Source organism: Chaetodon auriga, chromosome 21 (genome assembly GCF_051107435.1).
Source record: "Chaetodon auriga isolate fChaAug3 chromosome 21, fChaAug3.hap1, whole genome shotgun sequence".
Classification (NCBI taxonomy): Eukaryota; Metazoa; Chordata; class Actinopteri; order Chaetodontiformes; family Chaetodontidae; genus Chaetodon; species Chaetodon auriga.
The window spans coordinates 9,697,224-9,715,294 of NC_135094.1; positions in this window are offsets into that span (position 1 = coordinate 9,697,224).

Sequence of the window (18,071 nt, forward strand, 5' to 3'; positions counted from 1 at the left end):
TTTCATACCTAAACCACATCAATCCAAAAGAAGTGGCCCCTGTCTTTGGTATGAGCTTCTCGTTCTGTCTTGGCTGGTCGGAGTCCTTCTCCTGATCAGAATTAGCCCGTTCTCCTTCGCTCTCCTCCATGTTTGTTTGTGCTGCCTTCATGCTAATTTCCATCCTGCATCCCTGCCATGCGGACCAACGCAAAGTGAAATATTGTAAGAATAATTTGATTTTTGCTACAGTGTTTTTTGAGATCTTTCCCTTTGTTTGTTGTCATTAAAGGGTTGACATCACTGAGAGCAGGCTCTCATTTAGCACTGCTTGTCACAATATTACCATGAAGAGTGTTATTTATGACACAGTGAGATAAACAATAGAGCATAATATGAAATTATACACACTTCTCGATGGTCAAACAATGTACAGCTTCATATCACACAGCAATGCAGCCATAAAGAAAACCTTGTTTGTATAAAATCATGAAAATATACTTATATGTCACCATGTCATAGTTATGCATAAAATGTGTTGGGTAATTGATGTATAATAGATTATCACCAAAAGCCAAGCAGGACAAAAGGACTGTCTTTAATGTAGTATTGCATTAAGACATGGTTGGATACATAAAGCTGAAGTCACCTACACTTACACTTAAATCTATGTTGTTTACTGTGGTTGCACAGAAATTGTAATGCAGTGCAGCAGCCCACTAATTGCATGAAATATGTTATCTTACAGGCTTGTGCTGTCTGCCTTTCATAAACAAAGGCTGACAGATCATGCCCTCAACCAGTGACCCTGCTGTGAGCATATGCACTAATGCAAGGTCACACTGGAGACTGGCCACATGAGGAGAAAACAGCAATCCAATTTGCCTTGCAAGCCCAACACAGACACAAACTACTGATGTAGTCATCATGCCCTACAATAAAATGTCAGTGTGTTAAACGGGGGCCCTTTTTCATTAGCAGCTCTAATAAATGATGCTTCTATAAAACAGAGGAAACCCTTTTTATGTCGGCGAGAGGAGAAAATGATAAAGGGATATCACTGCCAAAAAATCTGCTGTACGCTCAATGTCAAGGAGGCTCCGCTGGCCCCCACAGAGCTCAGCTGTGTGCAAAAGCATAGCAGCTCCTGATTTTCATAATGGCAGGTGGCCATCTTTAAATCAGAGATCTACATACAATAGTGGCCATACACCACAATCCCTGATAACACATCTAATTACATCTGCCTCAAAACATACCATGCTCCACATACTAATAAAATTGAGTTAAATAATAAAGAAGACACAGCCATGGCATACAATTTGAAACAAGGAAGTCATATCTAGCTCTTGATTGGTTGATTATGAGGGTGGATGGAGGGTGAGTGCTGACGGGAGCGTGCTACGAGGGGGTGATGGCGTTTATGGGAAAAGGAGGCAGAAAAGACAGGCAGACAGACAGACAGACGAACAGACCTATAGCCTGACGCCGTTCCCCCTCATCCTCTGCTTGCCCTTTGTCATGCACCCTCCTCACCTCCAGAGCTGTCACTGGCTTGTCAGAACCAATCACAGGATGCCATGCTGTCTGCCAGCCATGTACCAGTTTGGACAGGATGACATCAAATTTCTGGTGCTACGTGTCAAGGACCATATGAAAACAGATGTCCTCATTACTGGGTCGCCCGTGCCTTAGAAATACTACATATTCACCTTTTTTTCCAGGGATCAGGGGATTAAGAAACATTACAAGGTTGAATTTTTCAGTTTAACTGTATTTTTGACATTGATGAGCAGTGTCTGAAATAAAAATAATGATCTACCATTTACCACAAAACATGAATATTTTTCACTAATAAGTGCAGAATTTCACACAATTCAAAAACCTGGGAAAAAAGTGAACTAAAACCCAGTGAAAGCCTGATCACAGTGTGATAAAACAGTGACATGTCCAAGCCTGGTGTTATGCATGTATGAAGCCCTCTGAGATCCAGCATGACAAAAGTAACTTTATTGAATGGGACAGATCGCTGCTTGTCTGACTGACTTAATCTGTTTGATTGAGCAACGGGACGCCTTCGGCTTCACAAGTCCTTCAAAGGCCGCAGATTCTGCAAGTGTGAAAAAAAGAGGGTGGAAAAAAGGAAAAGAGAAAAATTCCCCCCCCCCCCCCCCCCCCCCCCCCCCCACACACACACACACACACACACACACACTCACCCCTCTTTCTTACTGCCATGCACGCACACACACACAGGCACACACAGGCACACACTCACACACCAGCTTTTGGAGGGTTTATTTATTAGCTTTAAACATCTTATTCATTACCCTACCACCCAAGCTCTTTCAGGTCATCAGCCTCTGACAAAGACCGCGAGCCTGGAAAATCTGTCAACTGTCAGTGTCATTGATTAGGAGCAGAACTCTGGGCAGATGATGAGGCTTCATTGAAGCCAACCGTTGAAGAGTAATAAAGGGCAGAGTTTGAGGAGTTTGTTCCCGACAATAACACTGCTGCCGCAATTTTCTCCTAGACTGAAAAAGCATGCCGCATTACAGAGCCATACATTCATTTGCTCATGCTTCATGATCTTATTATGGGGATCTAACTTTCCACTCCACCCCCTTTTTTCACCATGCCGTCCCAACACAAAGCAGACCACGGCTATCATTGTGCTTGATCTGAATTTTATTTAGAGCTCCATATGCTTCTCCAGGCGACTCTCAAAGCCCGGTGTTGATGCTTGGCCTCTCTTGGCCCGTTAACCATTAAAAGAGGGGCCATTCTGTCACCACGCTGCCTATTGTGGGCCTTCGAGGTTAACAGACAAAAGTGTGAGATCATGAATGAGTGCTTGGCAGTCTATTGGAGCTTTCCATCCACACAATTGAACTGAGAACCTGCACCTGATGCAATTCAAGCATCTATTTTGAAAGAGAGAAGGGGTTACTTTGTTTGCTGGAGTGGCCCCATTATATAAAAGGGGTATGTTTTCATTTTCAAGCGACTGATTTTCAGCGTCTTTGCAATGGGCAGAGACCCATCACAGTGGTGCTATGGGGATGTTGATACCTAAAAAGACCTCTTGGCCGCTATGAGCACCCACACATACAGTAAGCTACACATGAGACCACAGAGGAGCAGGATAAAACCCCAGAGATACTCCACACCTCAAAGCGAGTACCAGGCTGCAGAATTACCCCTCTACTGTCTCTGGGGGCTTCCTCTGGACATGCATTTCCCCCCACACTTTCTCCCCTCGAAGTAGCCAAAGCTGTGTCTCTCAGTCTCCAGGTCCCCCCTTAGTGACAATTTGTCCACATCAGAGAGCCGTCATCCCTAACGAGATCTGACTCGTGACACACAGATGGGGAGGGGCCGGGCATGGGCAGTGCTAGCGCTGGGTGCCTGCCTGCCCCGGGGCTACAGGAAAACGCCATGCTCAGACTGCCGTGTGAGAGAACACAACTGCTTTCTGCTAAGCTCTGCTTTACCACCATACGCTCTACCAGCCCACAGCCTCCATCGCTGGGCCATTACAAGGGATTGGGACGCAATAAGAACAATAAAAGGCATGTTGTTAATTATATTTGCATACACACAAGCGACTGAAACGTAACATACAGCTTGAAAGTGAAGGAATTTCAACACTTAGGGCTTCCCTTACAATCATATCAGCGTACTGTTTGCCAAAAGTGTTACATCTAAAGCCCAGAAAACCATAAGCACTCAGATGTTTGCCATGCAACCAAAAACTTCCTGACTATCTTATCATCTTACTTACCATCTGCTGTTACTGATCTTACCGAGTTCTACAAATAATAAGAAACTGCAAAGTATAAAGCATGCCACTTCATTAAACCACTCACAGCAAGAAACGACACTTTCAGACAGACACAATAAGTCTGTGACTAAACAGCAAATCATGTGAAATAAGCTTTGCATTGTGGCACAAAGAACGGACCCTTTCAGCTCCTCTTCCATTCAGCTGTAAAACCACAGTGAGGAAAGAGCTGGCCAAAACTTTCTTTGGAGCCTTCAGGCAACTTCTGTCATTAACTCACGAGTTTCACAAGTCTGGTGGAATATCATTAATTTCTTACAAAAAAAAAAAAAAAAAGTTCAATGCATGTGACTGTCTGTTTCTACACAAAACCTTTGTGATAATGGTATTATGGTATTGCTGACATATGTTGGTGTAGTGTCAGGTGATATAAGACACATATTCTGCACATCCTCTACACCCCCCAAACACACACACACACAGGCACACAGTTGACCCTGTATCCTAAAAAAATCACAGCCTCTCTGTTCCGGTCAAGTGCATCAGCCAGGCAATTAGGTCACGTTGGCCAGTGTGACCCATACAGTTAATTCCTATAAGGGCACAGGGGGTAAAATTGTCTAAGAGAATCACTGTAATAAATAAGACAAGAGATAAATAAAGTGGAGAGAGCAGGAGTACACGGTGCATGATAAGACATAATCCACCAATATGCTGTGATTACCCAGTGCTGGCCTTTAATTTGGAAATATAAAAAGCGTACTGTGGGCAGGAAATTTTGATTAAATAGGTAATAAACCTCAAGGCCCCTTTAAAAACTGGCCCATACAACAACCATCCCGTTTAAACACCTTCAACACTACTTTGCCACAACTTTCTTATCACAGAAACTCAAGGCATCGTTGCAACGAAACCTAAATAAATCGACATTTTTCTACTCCTTTGTTTGCTCCCGTTCTTTTTTCCTCATGCTTCCACTCTCCTCAGCCCTGCTGGCTGCTCTCACCTTTCTCTCCTGGCCCTCTGGCCCTCATCCTTGGCTCTGGCTCCTGACAACCTCACCCACTGAGCTACAGATTGGCCGGCACACAATGCCCCAGATCCTCATTCACCAACACAATGCACTCACCAGCCATACACCTTCCCTTCTCTTTAACTCTCTCACCACATGCCTTCTGTCCATCCCCTCATTTTCTTCCCCTCTCATTCATTCTCTTCGTTCATTTAATTTCCTCAAGCTCTCTCCAAGTCTATCTCTCGCCTCTCTGACTCGGCCTTTCTGGCAACTTGGTGGTGACTGGTGGGCCGACAACAGAAACCATCTCCCGCCTTATTCCGGTGCAGGGCAGCATGAGCGGGACGAGCCAGAGCTCACAAAGCCACTGCAGAGCAAAACAAAGGTTGTGTGCTCCATCATTCAAACCGGGGCCACTCCGACAGCTGCCTCCGCCACGCTCACACTGACAAACGGCCAGAAAAACAGATGGTTTGTGCATTCATGACCAGTTTAGTGGAAGCCCAGGAGTCACCCCCATTCAAGGGGAGGGTTTTTGTCGGCTATTCCATAATAAAGCTTTTCAGTCTGGTAGAAAATTAGAAATGCATTTTAAAATTGTCACTTAATTATTGAGGTCATCCCGGCCCCGTGGAGGAGAGAGGAAAGAGCCGAGGCTCTGGCTTTGTGACACATGACTGATCTGAAAAGATGGGCTGCCTCATTTCACTTTTTAAATGCTGCCAACACATTAACATACATTTGTCAGTTTGCTTCTGAAAAGCAGATGCATTGAATTTTGGAAGCCAACCATCCTCCAAGGAGAGAAAGTTCATCATCTCAACATCTGATCAATATTGGCATCGCATTTGTAAACCTCACTGACAACGAATCAAATAAAGATATAGTGTATCGACATAATTCCCTAATAAAATTAATAATAACCCAATTATGAGATGTATTACAAACACACATCCTGGAATGCATGTCTTCATGCATCTGCACATCATGTCAATCAAAGTGCCACACACATACAGGCACATCTGCACTATAATTGATAGCAGATGAGTGTGTCCAACCCTCTGAATCTTTTATCACCTCTGCTCTCTCAACCCCATATGGTTAAACTGTGGCCCAGGGAAAAGTGGCACTCATCTCTTCCGCCCATGGCATCACTGTCCTCGGCACGTAAAGCTCTGTTTCGAAGCCCTGGAGACTTTTGTTTAAAGTCATAAAATCTATGGACTGACAACTGCTGTTTATGTACATTTCAGGCCCAACAGGAGAAGGCCTACCACAGTCAGACAGGACAAATCAAAAGGCAGATAGTTTGGGCATTTTAACCACTTTATTCTTTGTTTAAATGAGCAAGAAGTAAAGCAAATAAGGCACATTCAGGTATATGAGACTAAGTCAACCACAATAATGGTGTATGTCATATCATTAAAAAGAGCTTAGCGGTTGCTTTGAAGCAGTGAGGCATGAACCATACTGGGCTTCTGAGCATCATCATCAAGCTCTTGGCAACACACCCCAAAAAGTCATTTCCAATTGTAAGAGAAAGCATTCACTGTGTTGCACTATATCATACACAATAATGTTCACACAGATTAGCTGGAGTGCCAGCCAAAGTGACACTGACTAAACTTAGTTTGTTTGTTCCCCCATATTAAATTAGTTGCACATCTTCCAGCGCCCAGAGACAGGGCCTAACAATGCAGGGAGAACGGCTGAGCAGATATGAATTAAAGATAACGCCAAGCCACCGCACGTCTGTCTCTGCTCGGAAACCATCTGGACGTTCAATATTACATCCTTGTCTACACTTCTCACGCTGATCAGGATCAAAGTTTTTTGACAGGTCTTCGTGATGCATCACACCCAGATGTGGTTGCTGGCTGAACGCATTTGTTGAGGTCTCACTCTCGTTCAGAGCAGTCATGCGATGGCCTCAAAAAGTTGTCTCTGAGAGAAGTCACAGCCGGGGCAGAGATAAAAGCCACTTAGCTCTCACCTTAAATGTGACCGAGACATCAAGCTCTAATTTAATCAGAGGTAAAATTTGCTTTGCTACAGGGACTCTAAGTATAACCTTGGGGTGACATTTTAAAGAAAAGAAGGAATTGTCATCAATCTATTTCAATGTATTTGTGAACTGGAACAACTAGGATGCTACGCAACTTGTCTTTTAGTCATACTGAAACATTACTAAAGCAATAAATGAGTATTTCTGATTTGCTGTGTAATTTTTTTGCCACATATATTTCATATAAAGACCGCAAGCATATCTTAACTATTATGTGATCTAACATGTTGTGATCCTATTAATAATCATGTAGGCTCAGCATCATTGCGCTGGACTGGTAAAGTCAAATTAACATAATCACTGTCATCATTAGCATAATTTCTGTGCTAGTTTGTCTGTGTTACTTATTGTAATGTATAGCACAATAGAGACACCCAACAGCATGTTACACACTGCAGATAATAGCAGACCACACATTCTTATTGACCTGTGAGACCCACACAGCTCACAGAATATAAACAAGGATACACACGACACCTTCGCAGACACACACACACACACACACACGCACACACAGCATGTAGCTGATTGTATCCTGACAGCTTCTGCTTTGTTTCCACTTAAGCACTGCCCTCCTCTGACTGTCCAAGGAAGTGCACACAGTCAGTACGGCACCACAATGACTCCTCATCACTGCTCCAAGTTATTACATCTCCCCAAAGCAAAGAGGACTTCAAGATTGGTTTTATTACTTGTGGTGAGTGCACAGTCGGTGGATGAGAGACCCCTCCCCATCCCGCTCAAGCCCCCTATCCAGTGCCATTTGTTGTTGGACTGCACCCCTTTGGCAGCGGATAGGAATCACTTCCTCGGAACATGATGTGGGAGGTGTTCAAAGATAGACGCTGACAGAAATCTGCTGCCGTTGCCAAAAGCGCCGGCATTTCTACGACACAAGCAGTGACTCTGAGACGGATGTGACTTGATCAAATAAATGTGACAAACGTGTGAATTTGGACAAAAAATAGCAATCGGATTGAATAAATACAAGCTAGAGGTGGGTATAAACAACTTGGAAAATAAGTCACAGTATGTTGCTATGTTACAAACAAAATTATCTTTCGACAGTAAAAATACATTTTCGTTGCCAGCATAGCCTTTTGGTTAGATTTTTACTCGTGTTGCTATAATTCTAAGCTCAACCAGCTGGTAACTAGATAATAGTCAAAAATTATTTTCTAGCCAAGAAGGAAGATACATCTTCCATCTTTTTAAAAGACTGTACAAACTGCTCCTGTGAGATTCCAACCACAAACAACGACAGCATCTAAGCAGAAAGTAATTAAACCCCCAGCAGACTCTAATCAGCATTCATGAATGGCAGCAGCTCCGAGTATGATATACAGTACAGGCCCTGTCAAGGTGATTTCTCACTGCTCACCAGCTCCTCTAACAGCTCTCACCATGGCCATCACACACACACACACACACACACACACAGCTGCCGCGTGCTGGTCCCTCCCAAATTAATACCCACAAGTGAAACCATGACCTGCAGAAGGCAGCCCCGACCTGCCGTCCCAGAGCTTCTCGGTGGATCCACCCCCTGAGCGCGTGGCTCTGTCTATCTCCACCTCCCCTCTGCCCCCCCCCCCACCCCAAGACTGAACAAGGACAGGAGCTTGCACGGGATGAATAAGATAATCACTGGTACAATATGTTAAAGTGTCAGTTTGTGTGTGAAAACATCCGCATTGTTTGCTTTAGTAAAAAAAAAAGAAAAGAAAAAACACATTGTTCCACTGAGCTGATATATGTTTTTGATAAAAGTAAAAAATAAATCATCAGGTGTGAAAATAGAAATCGATTGTCGAGTCAAAGCTACACCTTCACAATAATTATTTCACACTTTAATTGTTTATCTCACATGTTGTCTTGTTAAATCATCTTTGTTTTCCACTGCACACTTCTGCTGATTAAAGAAGCTGATGTCTTAGCGGTGAAGGAATGGACAGCGGCTGGACCGCAGAGCAACGCAGGAAGTGAAGAGACTCAAGGCCAAAGAGACAATAATGGACCTTGTCTGTACAGTCACCAAATGGCTACTGCTTGGTTAGCTGTAAGCTCCATTTTGGGACCTTTGGTTCCCATATTTAATTAAAAATCCATTATCACCTCTCAGCATAGTGAGCAGCACTTCAGCCCATACCATCCAGATCTGCACTCTTAATTGGTCTTAAATGGCTAAATTGCTTTTCATTCAATCCATCTTCCAGTTCTCTAAAAAGGAAAAGTTAAGAAAGAATCGGAAATTATGTGGCCTTGTTAAAAATGCCCCCCCACCCCAACACACACACACACACCACCACCACCACCATCTGCAATGTGTACTCTAAACAGTCATCAGTGTTACGACAAAATGGTTCTCAAGCATTAGTGTGTATGCACCCACAAACACACGCACTTCACCAGACCTTGTGGCAGACCTTGCAGGAAAACTGTTGTTTAGGTGGTGCATTAATATTCAAAAGGTGATGCTGCCAAAGCACCTTGAGCAGATGCACACTGGCACACATTGATGGCCTGAGTGAGGAGCTGCAGAGGAAACAGTATGTGAGAGAGAGAGAGAGAGAGAGAGAGAGGGGTTCACACAAAAGGAAGAGAAGATCAAATTAAAAGACTGAGGTAAGAAGGAAAATGAGAACTACAGGTTAGGAACAAATAAAAGAGAATAAAAAGAGAAGAAAGAAAGATGAGCTCTCCTTCACATCCCAGCGCTGCTCTCCTTCATTGTTACCTCGTCGAGTGCGGCCAGGCCCCAGCTCCCCTGGCAGAAACTAAGTGGCTTGCTGGCATATGGTGTAACCTCCATTTGAGTGCTAAAAGCTGGATATTGTTTTTGTGGAGCAGATGTTGGCGGGCATGGCAAAAGGCACAGCTGACTGGGTTGCACAGCTGGGAACACTGTCTGTGACCCACATACAGGGGGAGCAATAGTCAACTGAGAGCCACAACCTTAATGGAGAACGGAGACACACGGTATTAAGTTTGTCCCTCTATTGTCTTTACATGCATCAAGTAGAAAAAGAAGTCTGTTGAGCTTGTGTTCTACCACTTCCACCGTTACAATTATTCACTGATAGCAGGAAATTTTCCACATGGCTCTACGACCGCTGCAGTTAGCAGCAAGAGGTAGCCTAAAATGTGTCAGAAAGAATCCTCGGTCAGGACACACCATCGTGAAATTAAGCACAATCAGACTCACGGATTGATGAGGCTTTATTTCTACGACTGTTTTAATTTGGGGAGTTTTATTCGGGCTAATCACAGTAGGGTGGAAAACAACCTCAGCTCTCGGCGAGCCTCGGAAAAACACAGAACCATCATGTTTTAAATTGGAATTAAATGAGCTTTCATGCCTAGATTTGAGCTAATGAAAACGAAACGAGGACACTTAAGAGTCCTGACCGATTTCCCAAACCCAGAAGTGTCCCGATGCCAAAAGTGGACAAATGAAGATTATGCTGAGATTATAATAAGGATGCCAAAGCCATTATCCAGTCTACTTTGACAAATGTTGTGCCTTTCTGCGAGCAGATGGGACCTAGAGTTTGGGTGGGGAAACAGGCAGAGTATCCTTCACCCAGTTGGCTAGAAAAGACTAGGATAAACGGCAAGCAGGGACACTGTCAAGACTACCCAATATTGCATGTAATTATTGTCTGAGTGCTTATCTCCATCAAATACATTAATTTTGCTGTGCTTAACAAAAACTGACCTGTTAACATGAAAAATAATATATTATTCAGGGCTATTTCTATTTAATCCAACCTCTCTGTTTTCAGGTCTGTTCAAAGCTCTTGTATTTTTATTTCATTTTTTTTTTTATGTGTACATTAAAAAAGACAGTTTACAGTGTTAGCAGGACCTCAACTGTCTCTCTATTCATCTGTCAATCAGTGCCAGCCGTCGGCCTCAGATTGGGCAGAGCACTTTGGCTTCGGCTACTTAATTATGAGAGTGTTAAATGCCGTATGTTGTGGTCTGGGGCAAAACAAACTGACCAGAGGCTGCAATAAAGGCTGTTTCCCCTTGTGAAAAGGATTAGAATGGCCTGTCACTCAGCAGGGTCATGCAGAGCAGCGGCACTACTTAAAAAGTCATTTAGAGAATTAAGATGTCCCCAGTTGGGCCTGCGATCAGGAAGAAAAAAAAATGCACATGCTAAATAAAACACCAAATAAATACTCAGCACAGCCTTGAGGCGACCACTGTTGGCCACTGTTTTGTTTTGAAGATCTGCATGTGGAAGGCCTGGGTGTGTTGAACGCCGATCTCTCGTGGAGGTCTCATTAATTAACGAGTGGTCTTCTTGACTGCACACTGATTAAATCCACCCCTCAGAGGGAAAGGTAAAATGTGGGCAGCACCTTCATGTGCACTTAGTGGGAATCAGCCTTCCTGTGGCAAGGTTTAGCCAAATGCACCAAGAGGCTGCTGCTGACATTAGAAAAACACACACCTCCCCACAAAGGCAAATGCATATCTCACTTTTTACAATGCAGATGTCCTGTTTGAAGCTCACCCCTGAACAGAGGGGAACTGAAAAATCACCTGCAGCAATGTGTGATGACAGAGACAAGATGAAAACAAGCTTCTCACATAGTGGTCCAGGGACTCTGCTGTAATTACCACACAATTACCTTTGATTACTGCTGTATTTAGTTACTACTGCATATATTATTGTTCCACCAGGAGCTGCAAAGACAAAATGTTTGAAAAAGCTCCTCGAGTACCAGGAAAAACAACTCTAGAAATCACTATCATCACATCATTATCATAATGTTGGCCACTTTTTTCTTTTTTAACATTACACTTTCCTTCCAAGCTCTACCTTTCATAGCGAAACAATCCATAATTCATAAGTTGAATGAATCAGATGAGGGAAGGTCCGCGGTCAGGTCCACAGCTTAGGGGGTAGCGTGACTCAGGGCCTTTGAGGTTATCCTGACAACGTTTAGGTCAAGCAGTAACACTCAAAGGGTATACTGTTGTATCTGGCCACGACGCCGCACGATCTGAGCAGGTTAGAGAGATTATGTCCAGGTTAGTGAGCGCCGCTGCTCTTCAGAGGCTGGGAGGACAGAGTGAACGGCGCTGCTTTGACAGAAGTTATGAATACAGATCGGACCTCATAACTGACAGGCCTTACTGATGGACGCTCAGGGCCTCTGGGACTGAGCACAAGATTTGACAGGGGGATGTAGAAACCTGCAACTACAGAACGGCTGGACAGCGGACAGGTGAGCACCAGCTGGTGTGTGGGTGTATGTGTGCGCAGTATGTGTGCATGCAATAGAAAAATGTCAGAATTCCTCTGATGGTTATCATCAAAAACCATCAACCCGTTCTCATTCCCAGGTCGCCCCTCCGCATCTCAAACAGACGCAGAAGGTACCCTTCAGCGTATGTATGAGACACACGCCACAAAGTCTTTCTAACTCGTGGCTGACATTGTGAAACGGTCCAGTTTGTTGAGGTTTAGGCTAATGTACATAAGTTAAAGTAAGTCAAAATGGTTCTGAACTCTGGTCCTCTTGGTGAAAGTCCTGCATTTTACCCATCCATCTACCTGGATCTCCTCTATGCACAGACTTTTTGGCTCTTTATAGTACATCACCTTGCTCTGAGCATGCAAAACTGCCATTTTTACATGCAGGATTTTAGCAATTGGTCAATCATTATCATATTGTATCACATTAAATAAAACTTTCTTTTGCATCTTAACCGATGTTTTTTTTCTGCATGTGACAATGCCCTTTGAAAAACAGTGACACTGCATATTGTTCTTGAAATTTTTCCTGCTCATCACTTGATACTGCTACATATTGTATTTGAATGCGATCCAGAAGTTTCTCCATCGAGTCAGTGTGTGTTGATGCACTGTGGCAATGTGCTGTGCTGAGAGTGACAAGCCGATTCCTGAGCTTCTGTATGAGTCAGTCCCACCCTTCCATCTCGCGAGCAGGCCTCAGCCCTCACGCCTCATATCAGCCTGACTTTGATGGACACATGCTCCCTCTGTGCTTGGCAGGACGGTCTTTTGAGGAAACTCAACAAAAACGGCAACAGTGATTGGGTCGACGTACACACGGACGCCCCCCACACCCTGATTCCCAAAATTCACAGACATGCATGTATATGGACAAACACATACCTTTATTTTGCCGATGGATGAGCTGGAAAGACATGCGCACTATGAAGTCTCATCACCTTTAAAGCAGTCAGTTTTCAGAGTTTTTTTGGACAATCATGTACGATGTTGAGTTGTTTTAGAGGACGCAACAACTGAACGGAAGTAATTTAACTGTAGGGCTATATAAGAAAGTTAACCGATCTTACACATCCATATATCCAGAGCAGTTCTTCTAATCTTGTTATTATTACTCAAATCAGTGCAACCAACTAAATAACTGCATGGTCATTCAGCAACCATTAAATGATCGACAGACTATAAACGCTTGATATCATAAGACAGGACATTACTTGGATCGATGTGTGTGCTCGGGACATAAATGCCAGCACATCACCCACAGTGCTAAAACTCTTTATGCTCTTAATTCAGCCTGGCGGCACGTTTGACTGAAGCAAGGTCTACTCCTTTGCCCACAGACAAAGGGAGTCCTGCACTACGTCTGTGTCAGTCTGCTCATCCCATTATATCCACTCTGCTGCTCCCAGTCATCAGCTATGACGAGCCTTCACCTGAGTTGACAGGTGACTATCCTGAGGCAGCACAGCACCCAACAGGGGAGCCTTAACCTGCCAACTATCTGTCAGTCCCCCAAAACCAGCTCTGTCATGTCATCTCCTCCATGCCAATCACGGTGACACATCAAGTTTGTGTCAGGAAACAGTGTTGGAGATTACAATCTAATACAACATCGCCTTGAGCCAATGGGAAGAACCAGGCAATTATTATGAGACAGAGATGAGAATGTAAATGTTGGCAGGCCACATGCAAATAATTACAAATAGGATATTTTTTCCGAAAGCTTTCAACTTTTGGTGTAATTGCTTGTGCAACGTGAAGGAGGCGAAAAGACTCAAGAGGGCACATTTTTGAAAAGATGTCAGAGACTAGAACAAGGCCAGAAAGGATTTCATTAATAAACTATCATGTCAAGTTGTCCGTTAATCCCCTCAGTGAGAAAGGCGACATGGAGATAGTTGTCAGTCTAATTTTAGCAATAAAAAAGAATTTCTACACAAGGTCATTAAATGTGTTATATTTAATATAACACCCCAGCAGAACTTCCACATTTTGGTTTGGGGCTTTATCAGGTCATGAACAATCTAAGGTTTCTTACAGCCCAAAACAAACTATATCAATAAATAACATTTCACTCAGAAAGTCCTTAAAGCCAATTTTCTGGCCCAGAAATGACTCGCAGCTAAAGAACCAAATATTTCCTTCAGCAGTTGGTGGAGACCAAAAACAGAGCTAAAAAGGCAATACCCGACTTACATCAATAAGATGAAGAGAAACACAACCCCAAATGAATGCCAGTCTGCTCTATGTGTGTAAATAGGTGTGAAATATGCGTGCAACTGTCTGCTGACAAATTTGCATACCAAGCATAAAAAGGTCAGTTTTACAGATTGTTTCCGCTGCCTTGGGTTGCCAAAAAAAAAAACAGTAAAGGCTAAATGCGACAAAACAGCTCCTACATGAAGCTTCCTGAAGTCAATAATGATCCACAATCCTAACTTTTAAGTCCTAAACATAGAAAAATGGAAATTTCAATCGATGTTCATTTACAACTTGGCAAATTCTGTCTCCTGAGGATGATTGTGTGGTATGATGGAAATAAATGAGGACACTGGGCAGAGTCTGAGTATTTATATCCTCCACCGTTTCTTTGTGAATGCTGCTTTAAGAAATACAAGTAAATTTCTCTGTTGTCCTTCCCTTCTGATTGGACTGAGATTCATCTGTGTAATGGTAAAGGTTGCCCTGACCTAGCCCTGTAATCGCACATTTTTGAATGTTAGGAGGGGGGAAGCAGCCTGTGCCATATGGCTAACGATCACAATAATAAATCAATTTCAGGCGCCCCGTCATAATTTATCCGAGAAATTATGAATTTTTCCGTTCAGTTGTTCGCAGTTTCTGTCGTGGCATTCCAGGACCTCATTTGAAAAGTGGCAACGAGGCAAGCAGGCAGAGTTTTAACCAACTGCTGGGATTTTACATGGGACTAATCATGAAGCACTGATTGATTGAAGCTCTGTTATCGGTGGACGCTCATATGTAAATGAGTAACCTTTAGGAGGGCTCCGAGTGGCAGCAGTGGCAGATGGGCAGTAACCGTAATGGGGCGGAGGTTGGCTTGAATAAATATCCCATGGTCTGGAACTTACCTAGTCTGCAACCAACTAGGCTGTAGGACACCACAAAGGAAAGACTCCAGGAATCAAAGTCATGGAGAGTAGAGCTCAGTAGGAGTCAATTAATTGATTAGTCAGTCAACAAAAAGATTAATCTGCAGCAATTTGGATAACTCATTCCAGCTTCTGAACGTGACTAATTGATGGTTTTCTTACTCCTCTATCATTGAAAACTGATTATTTTGGGGGTTTTGGGATGAGTGTTTTCACTATTTTCTAACAATTCAAAGACAAAATTATTAAGAAAAATTCAGCATTTGAATTGATAAACGTGTTTGTTGTAGCTCAAAATGAGAGGTTCTTGTACTTTGTATGGTACTGATCAGCCAAACCAAAATTCAAAACACGGCTGCATTGATAATCACAACCTTGAGCTACACCTCAAAGCCAACAGTTTCCTGTTGTTTTACATGTGGACATTGTCTGTGTTTAAATCCACTTAAATGTAACATTTAATTGGAAGATACTTAGTCAAGGCCATAAACAAAGACTTTTGGAAGTCTCTATGGATTTGCCATTAACATCACTTCCAGACACTGAGCAGTTAAAGCCTGCAGCAGTGAGGCCCTTTAGTCTCTGCAGCCAAACTACTGAGGACGCACACAGACAAAGGCATCAGTGGAGTCTAACTGAAATCCATCAGAGAGAGTGACGAGGGAGAGGAGCAGAACGATTGATTAGGAGAGAAAAATCAACACAAACAGACAGAGAAGGTGATGCTGGAGACTAAAGTAAGGAAAGAACAGTTAGGTCGCCCTGATCCTGATCTGGCAAAGCGGCAGCACGCAGAGCAAATGAAAGAACAGACTCGGGCCCTACTGTGAGGCAGAGGTGGAAACGTCCATTTTCCCCTGCAGCCTTAAATTAACATGACAGCCAGTAGCTTCTTGCTACAGCAAAAGTGAGTGATTAGTATTATCGTTTAAATTGTAATTTGGCAGTTAATTAAAGTGACCTTGGTTTCTATTGCTGCATCTGTAAACGGGCAACCAGAGTGCCGTTCTGTCTCTCAGCCGTATGTGAGGCCGCTGTCACTGGGGCCCGTTACAGGATTAAGTCACCCCGGTGACAAAACCAAATTAAGCAGCTGTCACCGCCTACCTGCAGCTCGGAGCTTAAGATGATCAACTTATGACCGGTCGGGGAGCAGAGCCTTTTCTCCCTCTCCCTCCGCCCATTATCATTTTGTAATTTATGATTAGTTTTAGTGTTTTTTTTCCCCTCACAGCATCATTAAAAGCGAGATGTTAAGAGCAAACTGCATGAAATCATCGGTACCACACGTTAATGTTTGATGAAAAGTCTGTGACAACATCTTTAAAACCCAGTGGAGTGTGTTTAACAATTAGTTGTGTCGTTCTGAGTGCGGAAAATTGTTCGCTGCATTCTCTGAGTCAGATTAAAGCGTGCAAAATGAATAATTTAACTGAAATGCTAATGTTTGAGATTCCTGGTGTATAACATTCTCTAAACATTCTAATCCTGGGGGAGAAATCGGATGTGACAGAGGTAAACTGAGGTAGCATTCATAAACACCAGAAGGGGACTGTGCTCCGTCAACACAAAGATGTTATGGTACATATTTCATACTGCGATGTGGCATATAGAGTCAAAACACACATACACTGCATATGAATTATACACATCATCCTAAGAGAAACGCTGCTAACAATGTTTGTAATGCAAAAGTCCTGCATGTTAAGTTACTTGACTTAGAGCCTGTGGCATGTTAATATTTTCCTACTCTTTCAATCCACTCTTCTTACTTGTTTTGGGGACTTTCTGTCTCCAGTCTGGTCTTCTACAAGTGAAACAATCGGCTGGTTTGAGGTCAGGTGACTGACTAAAGAGTAACTTCTGTCATATAGTGGTAGCAACATGGTTTTGCTGAGCACCCTGTGCAGCAGTGATGTAGCACTGTGCGACGTCACAAAGTGCGACAGACCACCCAACTGTGATGGTGGTTTAGGGACTTGTTAGTGCTTGTATGGACCATGGTGATGTAGACGCTGAAACTTAACAAAAGATCCAGCAGAACTGCCGGTTATGATAACTGCCAAAGGTCGTTCAGACCACAGGCGTATACCAGTCTTGGAATGGTGTGGACCCATTCACACATCCACACAATCACCAGATCCTCTCCATTGTTCTTCAAGCACCTGCTCGCTCTTCCTCTGTCCTCAATATAACACAGCAACTCCACAAAAGAACTGACCTCACTAAAACAAAAATCAAAGTGATGCAGCTTTTCAACATATAGCTGAGGTTGAAACAGGTGGCAGGAGGTGTGAAGGGAAGGGGGGGTGCGTCAGGCTTCAGTGCTGGTGGTGGGGGTGGAGGACATCATAACAAGCACTCATGATAAAACAGGCCCATACAGACTGACAGCAGGTAAATTATATGTCAGCAAGGTCTGCATTTCAATCCTTGCATATTTCCAACAGGCACCAACGAAAACCCACCGTGCCTCGCCGCCTGCAAACAGACTGATTCAGTGCTAACTGTTTTTGATTAAAATGTCAGTAAGGCTGTGGGCTCCTTTCATCTCTTGGGCCCCTAGTTGTCTGTCTCCTCACCCCCACCCACCCTCTCGCGAGTGGAGTCCGGCTTGTGACATGGACGACCATTTATCTACTCTGAGCATCGTTTCATGTAATAAGCCCCGTCTCCAGAGAGCATTTAGCCTGATAGGAAAAGCTGATTGGGACAAAAGGCCCCTGAATCTCATTCTGGCTCCCACAGCGGCAGGTGACTGCGGAGGTAAACACATCTCTCTGGGGATGAAGAGGGAGGCGCGAGGTGAGATGGAGTAAGAGATAGAGCACAGAAGCAAG